This window comes from Bubalus bubalis, chromosome 18, assembly GCF_019923935.1.
Source record: "Bubalus bubalis isolate 160015118507 breed Murrah chromosome 18, NDDB_SH_1, whole genome shotgun sequence".
Lineage (NCBI taxonomy): Eukaryota > Metazoa > Chordata > Mammalia > Artiodactyla > Bovidae > Bubalus > Bubalus bubalis.
In genome coordinates, this window is record NC_059174.1 from 16,565,558 (window position 1) to 16,577,151 (window position 11,594).

General features: G+C 44.6%; 1 long non-coding RNA gene across 1 annotated transcript; it reads left to right on the forward strand.

Moving 5' to 3' along the window:
- The first annotated feature begins 6,941 nt into the window (after positions 1-6,941).
- Positions 6,942-11,313, forward strand: LOC123330252. The gene is made up of 3 exons (XR_006546011.1): positions 6,942-8,325; positions 8,987-9,140; positions 10,859-11,313. It is a non-coding gene; the product is annotated as an uncharacterized LOC123330252 (long non-coding RNA).
- Positions 11,314-11,594: the final 281 nt, after the last annotated feature.

Below are 11,594 nucleotides of genomic sequence, written 5' to 3' on the forward strand. Positions count from 1 at the left end.
CACTACTGACATTTTGGACTGAATAAGTCTGTGCTGTGGGGGGCTGCACTGTGCATTGTAGGATATTTAGCAGTATTCTAGCCTTTCCCCATGAAATATCAGGAACACTGCACCCCTAATCATGACAATAAGACATAGCACCAGACATTGCCAAATGGCCCATGGGGGAGAGGGAAATCACCCCTGATTGAAAACCACTAAACAAACCTAGATAGCATATTCAAAAGCAGAGACATTACTTTGCCAACAAAGGTCCGTCTAGTCAAGGCTATGGTTTTTCCAGCGGTCGTGTATGGATGCGAGAGTTGGACTGTGAAGAAAGCTGAGCGCTGAAGAATTGATGCTTTTGAACTGTGGTGTTGGAGAAGACTCTTGAGAGTCCCTTGGACTGCAAGGAGATCCAACCAGTCCATTCTAAAGGAGATCAGTCCTGGGTGTTCTTTGGAAGGAATGATGCTAAAGCTGAAACTCCAACACTTTGGCCATCTCATGTGAAGAGTTGACTCACTGGAAAAGACTCTGATGCTGGGAGGGATTGGGGGCAGGAGGAGAAGGGGACGACAGAGGATGAGATGGCTGGATAGCATCACCGACTCTATGGACATGAGTTTGAGTGAACTCTGGGAGTTGGTGATGGACAGGGAGGCCTGACATGCTGCAATTCATGGGATCGCAAAAAGTCAGACATGACTGAGTGACTGAACTGAACTGAAACTTGGGTAAGACCATGTACACATCACTACATCTTAAAATATCCCTAGAAGATTCTAATACGCAGCTAAGGTTGAGAACCACTGATCTAAATGATGATGCCAATCCCTTTTTTTTGCAGGTTTCTGTAACTCCCTGGCAGTAAGACATGGCCATGTGATGTTGTTGCTATTGTTCAATCATTAAGTCCTGGACAACTGGCACCCCATGGACTGCAGCACGCCAGGCTTCCCTGTCCTTCACTATCTCCCGGAGTTTGCTCAAATTCATGTCCATTGAGTCAGTGATACTATCTAACCATCTCATTCTCTGCCACCCTCTTCTTTAGTGATATAGTTCTGGCCAATGAGATTTAAGTAGGGGTTTGCTAGTGGGAGGAGGTCTAATAAATCTTATGCTTTCTTGATAAAAGGCAACCAACATAACTTCTGTTTCTCATCCAGTCTCTTCTTGCTTGCTTGCATGCAGATGTGATGTTTGGAGCTGCAGCAGCCATCTTGTAATCAAAAAGAGGTAAGCTTGAATATAAAAACTATTCTATTAAGGATAGCTGAAAGGAAAGCTAAAGAACCTGGGCCCCCACTGGCAGCTTTGGGCAGCTGAACTAGCAATAAACTGGATTTATTAAGTGAGAAAAATATCTCCATATGCATTTAAGTCACTGTAGTCAGGTTTCTATTATTTGAGTGAAAAGCAATCACAACTGCTATAGTTTCAAATGTAATGAAGACAGGAAGTAAAAAGGTCTAATACTATATTGGTGGGAAGGGGCACAGGAGGAGAAAGAGTAGTATAAACAAGCTAAATACTCATCTCTCATAACAGGAAGTCTACAGGGATACATCAAAAATAGTTATATGTATCTCAAAAACTAAAAGCATATGTCCATATAAACACTTGTACTTGAATGTTCTTAGCAGCCTTATTCATAATAGCCCCAAAGAGGAAACAAACAAAATGCTCTTCATCAACTGATTAATGGATAAACAAAGAATGGTATATCCATAGAATGGAATATTATTGTTGTTCACTCACTCAGTTGTGTCCGACTCTTTGCTTCTCTGTCTTTTACCATCTCCCAGAGCTTGCTCAAACTCTTGTCCACAGAATCAGTGATGCCATCCAACCATTGCAGCCTCTGTCATCCCCTTCTCCTTCTGTCTTTCCCAGCATCAGGGTCTTTTCCAATGACCGAGCTCTTCACATCAGGTGGCGAAAGTATTGGAGCCTTAGCTTCAGCATCAGTCCATCCAATGAACATTCAGGGTTGATTTCCTTTAGGATTGACTGGTTTAATCTCCTTGCCGTCCAAGGGACTCTCAAGAGTCTTCTCCAGCATCACAGTTTGAAGGCATCAATTTTTTGTCACTCAGGCATTTTTATTGTCCAGTTCTCACATCCATACATGACTATAGGAAAAAACCATAGCTTTGACTATATGGACTTTTGAAGGCCAAGTAATGTCTCTGCTTTTTAATATGCTGTCTAGGTTTGTCATATCTTTTCTTTCTAGGAGAAAATTGAAAGTGAAAGTTGCTCAGTCGTGTCCAACTCTTTGCAACCCTATGGACTGCAGCATGCCAGACTTCCCTGTCCATCACCAGCTTCCGGAGTTTACTCAAACTCATGTCCACTGAGTTGATGATGCCATCAACTGTCTCATCCTCTGTCTTCCCCTTCTCCTCCTGCCTTCATTCTTTCCCAGCGTCAGGGTCTTATCAAATGAATCAATTCTTCACATCAGGTGGCCAAAGTATTGGAGTTTCAGCTTCAACATCAGTCCTTCCAATGAATATTCAGGACTGATTTCCTTTAGGATGGTTGGATCTCCTTGCAGTCCAAGGGACTCTCAAGAGTCTTCTTCAACACCACAATTCAAAAGCATCAATTCTTCGGCACTCAGCTTTCTTTTTACAGTCCATAGAATTCTTCAGGCCAAAATACTGGAGTGGGTAGCCAGTTCTCTTCTCCAGGGAATCTTCCTAACCCAGGGATCAAACCCAGGTCTCCTACTTTCCAGGCAGATTCTTTACCAGTTGAGCCACCAGTAAAGCCCAAGCTTCCTGGTGCAAGCGTCTTTTAATTTCATGGCCGCAGTCACTGTCCACAGTGATTTTGGAGCCCAAGAAAATAAAGTCTGTCACTGTTTCCATTATTTCCCCATTTATTTGCCATGAAGTGATGGGATCAGATGCCATGATCTTAGGTTTTTGAATGTTGAGTTTTAAGTTTTTCACTCTCTTTTTCATTCACAAAGAAAGTGCTTTTTCACTCTCTTTTTTCACCTTCATCAAGAGGCTTTAATTCCTCTTGGCTTTCTGCCGTAAAAGTGGTGTCATCTGCATACCTGAGGCTATTGATATTTCTTTCAACAATCTTGATTCCAGCTTGTGCTTCTTCCAGCCCAGCGTTTTCTCATGATGTACGCTGCATATACGTTAAATTAGCAGGGTGACAATATACAGCCTTGACGTACTCCTTTCCCAGTTGGGAACCAGTCCCTTGCTTCATGTCTGGTTCTAACTGTTCTTCTTGACCTGCTGTATTGCTGTATCTCACTGTCCACACTGTTCACTGAAGCCAGGGCAGGCAAGGCATGAGCTTAAGAGGCTGGGAGACTCAAGGAGCCTTAGGAGCCGCAGGCACGTTTATTCTCTCCTGGCTGACACAGCAGCCATAGCAGCAGACACGCTGTGTTCTCTCCTCTCCTGGCTGACCCAACGAACACAGCTATGATAAAGCAGTAATTCCCATGGCTTTATGGGTGGAGCTGGTACAGGGGTACCACACAAAGTAGCCCACAACCAAGTGAGTACCTCGTGACACACATACGCAGTGCTACAAATGATCTCAGCTGTTACATAGTCATTATTTACAAAACGTGGGGCAAGAAAGCCTGAACATGCCATCTTGGCCAATTTCCTCTCTCCCCACACCTGTGTACAAGTTTCCCTGTATGTTGTTATCTGTTCTCTGCATAAGGTGGTCTGGTATTCCCACCTCTTTCATAATTTTCCAGTTTGTTGTGATCCACAGAGTCAAAGGCTTTAATGCAGTAAATAAAGCAGAACTAGATGTTTTTCTGGAATTCTCTTTTTCTATGACCCAATAGATGCTGGCAATTTGATCTCTGGTTCCTCTGCCTTTTCTAAATCCAGCTTCTACATCTGGAATTTCTCAGTTCACGTACTGTTGACGCCTAGCTTGAAGGATTTTGAGCATTACTTTGCTAGCATGTGAAATGAGTGCAATTGTGTGGTAGTTTGTACATTCTTTGGCATTGCCTTTCTTTGGGATTGGAATGAAAACTGACCTTTTCCAGTCCTGTGGCCACTGCTGAGTTTTCCAAATTTGCTGACATATTGAGTGCAGCACTTTATAATAGCATCATCTCTTAGGATTTGAAATAGCTGAGCTGGAATTCCATCACCTCCACCAGCTTTGTTTGTAGTGATGCTTCCTAAGACACACTTGACTTCACACTCCAGGATATCTGGCTTTAGGTGAGTGATCACACCGTCGTGGTTATCTGGGTCATAAGATCTTTGTACAGCTCTTCTGTGTATTCTTGCCACCTCTTCTTAATATCTTCCTCCTCTGTTAGGTCCATACTATTTCTGTCCTTTATTGTGCCTATCTTCGCATGAAATGTTCTCTTGGTATCTCTAATATTATTCAGTCCTAAAAAGGAATGAAATATATATATCGCAACATAGACGAAACTTGAAAACATTTTGCCAAGTGAAAGAAGTCAGATAACAAAATATTATATATTGTGTGATTCTATTTCTATGAAATGTCCAGATGAATCAAATCCATAGACACATAAAGGAGATTATTATTTGTCAGCAGTTGGGGGGTGGAGCAATTGGGAATGACTGCTAATGAATAATTTTTGGGGGGAGTGGATAAATATGTTCTAGAATCAGATAGTGGTGATGGTCACACAACATTTCATATATACCAAAAAAAAAAAAAAACCCACTTAATTGTACTCTTTGAAACAGTGAATTTTGTTACATGTGAACTATATGTCAATAAAAAACAAAACAAAAACAAGAACAGAAAAAGCTGTGTAAGTGAAGTATTGGAGATATGGAAGGATTCATGGAAAGGCAGACTTCAAAGTAATTTTTTATTAGGAGCATGAGTAAGAAACAATTGCTTTTCATTATTAGACCTTCTGTATCTTTTTTTTTTTTTTCTTAACATGTTCGTGTTACTTTGGTACAAGAAAATTTAAAGGAAAAAAGTGGCATAAGAATATTTCTTTCTTTATAGACTTGGCTAAGCTAGTGACTCGAGTAAGGAAGAATTTTCTCATTTCCAGGCAGGTTGCCAATTTACATCCCTTTCCTTTCCCTCTGGTCTCTGCCAATATGGTGTCAGACACTGAAAACTAGCTTCAAATTAAGAAAGCGTCTAAGAAAAATAAAAAGCACATGCTTAACTAAAATCACACACTTGTAATTCTTCAGGTCCATGACGATCACAATGTTTTTCACAATGGAGAAAAAGTGAGTCCCTAACTCAAAAATAAACTCCACATCTCTTTAAAAGCTTTACACAAAAATTTAAAAAAGAGCATGTTGAATAGCAAAAACCTGTCACCCCAATCCAGAGCTCAGTTCCAAACCAGTAAGGACCAGTGTACATGGACATTAAAGACAGACCTCTGCAGATGTCAAAGCAAAAATGCAGGCTCCTCCTGGGCGATCTATTTTCCTGAAGAAGGTACTTTGCCCCTGCAAATAACTATGAAAGTTGTATAATCCAAGGCTTTTAATCAATTGATCCTTAATGAATTCACAGCCTCAACTTCTTACAAGCTGCAATTCTAGAAGGAAAAAAAAAAGACACACTTTCATAAGATACCCTATGATTTCAGCAGCTGATTGAATGCTTGATGGCTGGGAGTGACCATGGAGTGGGATGATGTGTTTCTCCTCACCCCTCACCCCTGATTCTGTCTCCCTGTGAGTTCTGCCACATCCATAAGTAGAACCTAAAGCAAATGGATTCAAATGTAGATTTAGTTTCTCCTGGCTACTTCTGGTGTTTGCCCAACCCAGAAGCACAAACGACTCCCTGCTTAGAGTGAGGAGCAAAAATCTCTGGCTTCTAACATGGATGAAGACTCCCCCGAAGTCAGTCTGTGCCATTTTAAATTTTCAGGCCCAGCAAGATTTTTTTTTCATTCAACCCGCTTTTTATATCACAATCTCACATTTTCTCTCTACTTTCTTTAAGCATCCTGACTCTCATGTGCCTTTGCCACCCGCACCCACCCAAGGGAATTTTTCATATTCTCAAGGAGTTACAGGGGATAGACCGAGGAACTCGGATGCTGTCAATCGGTCCCTCATCTGCCAACCTCACTGCCTGCCTTGGTCTTATTTTCATCACACACCACAGCAAGCAGGCCCAGATTGGAGGATTCTGATTTATTTTAGTCACTAACCCATATAATGCTTCCCGAGGGCATCGCCATTTTGAGTCTAGAAAGCCTATATGAGGCACAGGAAAAATGATGGTAGAATGTCCCATGGTGTGGTTAACAGTCGGGCAGAATTTGGCTCCCATTTCGCACAGCAGCCCTCATAATGAGGAAGAGGGTAACCCCCCTACACACACACCTGGAATGAGTGTCAGGTTGGCTGCAGACAGCACCAGGCTCACCTGCTAGCTTTGTAACAACTGTGAAAACAAGCCTCTCTTTCCCAACGAAAGTGAAAAAGAAAGTGAAAGTCGCTCAGTCGTGTCTGACTCTTTGCGACCCCGTGGACTATAGAGTCCATGGAATTCTCCAGGCCAGAATACTGGAGTAGGTAGCCTTTCCCTTCTCCAGGGGCTCTTCCCAAGCCAGGGATCAATCTAGGTCTCCCGCATTGCAGGTGGATTCTTTACCAGCTGAGACACAAGGGAAGTCCTACAGAAGCCCTCTTTCCCAATAGTTTCAAAATCGAATCCCCTTGGCTTAGTTCAAGTCATATGAACTAATCACTGTGGCCAAGTCAGAGGATCCTGATTGGCCGTGCCCAGGTCACGTGCCTGGAATACAAGTACTGATTGAGTGGGAGGGAAACCAGGGTTGAGTTATCAAAAAGGGTGGGGATGAATGTCAGACTAGAACATTGGCTTTATATATATCTACTTAAAAAACAAGAAGGAGAAGAACTGAGGACATGCTGGGAACATGAAAGACATTCATGGTCCCTAGACAGATGTATCTTTGGGAACAGTCTCTATATACCTTTTTGTAACATGGTCTTTTTCACATATTTATTGAACATTGAGTGTATGCAGTAATCTAAGCCTAGCAAGAAGTGTTGCACAGAATTGGTCTCTTCCCAGGAAGCCATTTTCAGGAGTCTCTACCTTCACCTCACATCTCTGAGGCTGACAAGTTGGGGAGGCTGGAACAAGAGCCTCTCACACCCTTTCACCTCTTTGTGGGAGGTAGCAGGTCCCCTTCTGGTGACCTTCCCTCCTGCTCCCCATCCCAGGTTGGCTGGGAATGGTTTAAGGGGGACCTTTCCAGGGCCATTTACATTTTAATCACAAGACCTGAGAAAGCTAACTCGTGGAATTTCAGACATCAGAACTGCCATGGAGGAAACCCGATCATTTGATGTTAGGCAGCCCTGAGTTTGAGTCTTAGCTTTGCCACTTTTTAAAAGTTTGTGTCTTTGGGAGAAATGTTTAATCTCACCAAGCCTCCAGTTATTCTGAGGATTAATTTAAAAGAATGGCTGTATTTCAAATACTCATCAGAAGATTTGGTTTAGACTAGGCACCCAGTAAGAATGATGTTCTTTTCTCATTAATAGTATTTATTTACAGTGGAGTACACTGGGATCTGAACCTGCTTTGCTGATTGACCTCTGCCAAGTACCTGCCCGTCTCTGGGCAATGAGGCTTGAGCTAGATGTATTGCCTCCTCTGAGAACCTGGGACTGCCAAGTGCAGGGCGTGATGGAAGCCCAATGCCAGAGGATGGCATGGTGCACGTGTGTGTGTGTGTATGTGTGTGTGTGTGTTTTCGGGGATAATGAGTATATGTGGGTCCTTTTGCACTGGGTGGATGGAGCTGTTACTCCCAGAAACCCCCAAATCAGTGTAGACAGAGAGCCATGGCAATCACTTCAGAGTTTGGGAAAACCTGGGAGGCAGGCAGGGAGACCAGTCTGCAGAAGACAAAGGTTGAGTTGCCAGTGAGTGCTGGTTGCTCCCTTTCCTTCCCTGGGCTGCTGGGAAGGTGCAAGGCGGCTAGGTGGGTCAGGGTGAACCCTCAGCAACTCTATCTCCGTGGAAAAGGGAATGGCAGGCTCAGGCCTCCTGCGGGATGCTGGCAGGCAGCCAGGCCTCGCTGTTGATGTTCCACAGCTAAATTGGGTCCAGCTGTTGCCCTGGAATCTGATATTAACAAATGTGTTCCCAGGGCAGCCCTGAGCTTGCAGCCCAGTTTTGGTAGTTTTAGAGGGCCCTGGGCCCACTGGACCCCATGTGGGTCATTCCTTCTGTGGGCAGTGTTCCCCAGCTGGGCTGGTATATGGCCAGGTTATCATATTCATCAAGTATCTGGTCAAGATGATGGGCTGGTCTCTTTCAAAGGTGATTGAATCTCACTTCCTCATCTTGGGAGTCAGCTCCAGACCAGCTTGATTTCTTATTTCTTTTTTTAAAATTCCACTATATTTATAATATTATATATATTACATATATAATATGTATTTTTTCTTAATTTTTATTTATTTATTTTTGGCCACACTGGATCTTCGTTGTTGGTCAGTCTTTCTCTAGTTGCAGAGATTAGGGGCTACTCTCTAGTTGCAGTGCTCGGGCTTCTCATTGTGACGGCTCCTCTTATTTCAGAACACAAGATCTAGGTGTACCGGCTCAGCAGTTGCAGCACACAGGCTTTGTTGCTCTGTGGCATGTGGGATCTTCTCAAACCAAGGATTAAACCCATGTCTCCCACACTGGCAGATGGATTCTAAACCACTGGACCACCAGAGGAGTGCAACTAGCTTGATCTCACGTGTCATTCAATGTGCTTTCTTTCACGCAAGGCTCTCTCTCCACCAAGCTTGGGAGGGTCAGGCTGCTTAGAGCCAGGGATTTGGAGTGGGAGTGTGTGTGAATCCAGGAGCCCTGAGGTGGTCAGGGTTGACACTCCATTGCATGCCTAGGTTCTGAGCTCTACTGGGCATCCTTCTTCTTTCTCACTCCCTCGAATCCTCCCTCCCTTTTTTATTTCCTGCCTTCCTTCCAGGCTATTATGTGCCAATACCTAAGTCAATACTCACAGTGCTCCTGCAGGGTAGGCTGTATTATCTGCTCAGAGCTACTGCTGAATAACCTGATGGAGGGCATGACGGCAGAGGCTGGTGGGTCCACAGTTTAAACCCAGGTCTGGCTGACTCCAGGTAGGTGTTTCTTCTACTCTTCTTGATGTGCTTCTCAAGCTCTGGTCTGGCAGTGGGGATAACAAGATGACTCAGATCCCTGCCCTGGGGAACTGGCAGTGCAGGGAATAGTGAATAACCATGAGATAGAGAAGGGGGCAAAGCAGGGCCAGAGATCATGGCACAGGTTCAAACCCAGGGCCGTCCACACATCCATGTGACTGAAGCCACTGCTGGGCTGCCCTCGGTGTTGATGGCTCTCTGAAGAGGAGCAGGACATGATAGCTCAGTGCAATGTGAGGATCCAGGTTGGCTGTTGGATCAGGAAAAAAATGTTTCAAAGGACATGAATTAGGGCAATTAATGGTTTTCCCAGTAGTCATGTATGGATGTGAGAGTTGGACCATAAAGAAAGCTGAGCGCCAAAGAATTGATGCTTTTGAACTGTGGTGTTGGAGAAGACTCTTGAGAGTCCCTTGGACTGCAAGGAGATCCAACCAGTCCATTCTAAAGGAGATCAGTCCTGGGTGTTCATCGGAAGGACTGATGTTGAAGCTGAAACTCCAATACTTTGGCCACCTGATGCGAAGAGCTGACTCATTTGAAAAGACCCTGATGCTGGGAAAGATTGAGGGCAGGAGGAGAAGGGGATGATAGAGAATGAGATGGCTGGATGGCATCACCAACTCAATGGACATGAGTTTGGGTAGGCTCCGGGAGTTGGTGATGGACAGGGAGGCCTGATGTGCTGTGGTTCCTGGGGTCGCAAAGAGTCAGACACGACTGAGTGACTGAACTGAACTGAATGACATTTAAATTTGGACTGTAGTTTCAATGATAGTAAAGTTTCAATATCAAATTCCCTTAATTAATATTTAAATTGTGATTACATAAGAGAATTTCCGCTCTTAGGAGATACAGCTGAAGCATTTCAGGATGGTGGGTCATGATGGCTCTAACCTCCTCTCCAATGGTTCAGCACATACTAGTAGTAAGTATACACATGTAGAGATAAAGCAAAGAGGCAAAATGTTAACAATTGGTGAATTTAGATGAAAGATATACAGGTATTCACTGTACTGTTCTTGCCACTTTTCTGTAGACTTGAAATTCTTCCAAATGAAAAGTTAAAGAAAAGAAGGGGGAATAGTGAGAGGAGGCAGCAAAGGAGAAGAGCAGCAGGGAGAGGGCCGGCTCCTGGCAGCCAAGAGGGGACGTGAGTCCACAAAGGCAGCAAAGGCTGCAGGTAGGTGGGAAGGTGGGGGGCAACTGGAGAGCAGACTGAGGGACTGCGGAAAGGACGCTGCAGTCTCGGAGATTAGGGAATGTAGGAGAACCGGAGGCACCAGGAGTCGTGAGCATGTTCTCAAGGGTTTCTCCAGAGATGGGATGGTGGATGGCTGGGCAGGCAGGATTGGGCAAAGAACTTCTTAGATTGGGAGAGTCTTAAGCCATTTGTTCAGGAGAGGCTAAGGGCTGATGGGGAGAGAAGTGATGAAGAGCCAAAGGAGTCCACATTTTATTGCCTTCAGAGCTTTCATCAGTATGGAATTATTTCATCTTAAGATATGTATTATCTTCCTGTGTAAGCCTCATGAAATGTAAGCCCCTTGAAGGCAACCCCTTCACGTTATCTATCATCTGCCCCTTATGTTAATCTTCACTGCTGTATCCCTTGCAAACGTCAGGGGCTCAGTGTTTTTGAATAAATGAATGACAGGGTGTGTTTGTGTCTGCAGTTACCATAGCAAGGACCACACTGGGAGTTTAAACAGCAGGAACATAGTCCACTCCTGGAGGCTGGAAGCCTGAGGTCAAGTCCGAGTCGGAGGGCTGATTCCTTCTAAGGCCAGTGAGGAAGCAGTGCTCCGGGCCTCTCTCCTTGCCTCACAGATTGGCGTCTTCTTCCTGTGAATCTTCGCAGCCCCTTTCCTCTATGTGTGTTCTCCTCTGGGTCCAAATCTCCCCTTTATATAAGGCCACCAGTCATATTGGATTAGGACCACCCTAATGATTTTGTCTTAACTCACTTTCTCTACTACCACCCTATTCCCAAATAAGGTCACACTCTGAGGTACTGGTGGTTGGGACATCACTATATCAGTTATGTATTAGTTGCTCAGTCATGTCTGACTCTTTGTGACCGCATGGACTGTAGCCAGCCAGGCTTCTCTGTCCGTGGAATTCCCCAGGCAAGAATACTGGAGTGGGTTGCCATTCCCTTCTCCAGGGGATCTTCTTGACCCAGGGAATGAGCTGGGACCTCCCAGAATTGCAGGCAGATTCTTTTACTGTCTGAGCCACCAGGGGAGCCCAAACAGCGAACAGAGGATGGTTATGGGAGGATGCAATTCAGCCTGTAAAGGGAAACGGGAAGGACGGGGGAGGGAGGCGGAAGTGCGTTAGGGTGAGAGGACAGGGGGAAGGCGAGGCCTGGAGGGGAAGGCGGGGCCTGGAGAGGAAGCCAGGGAAGCT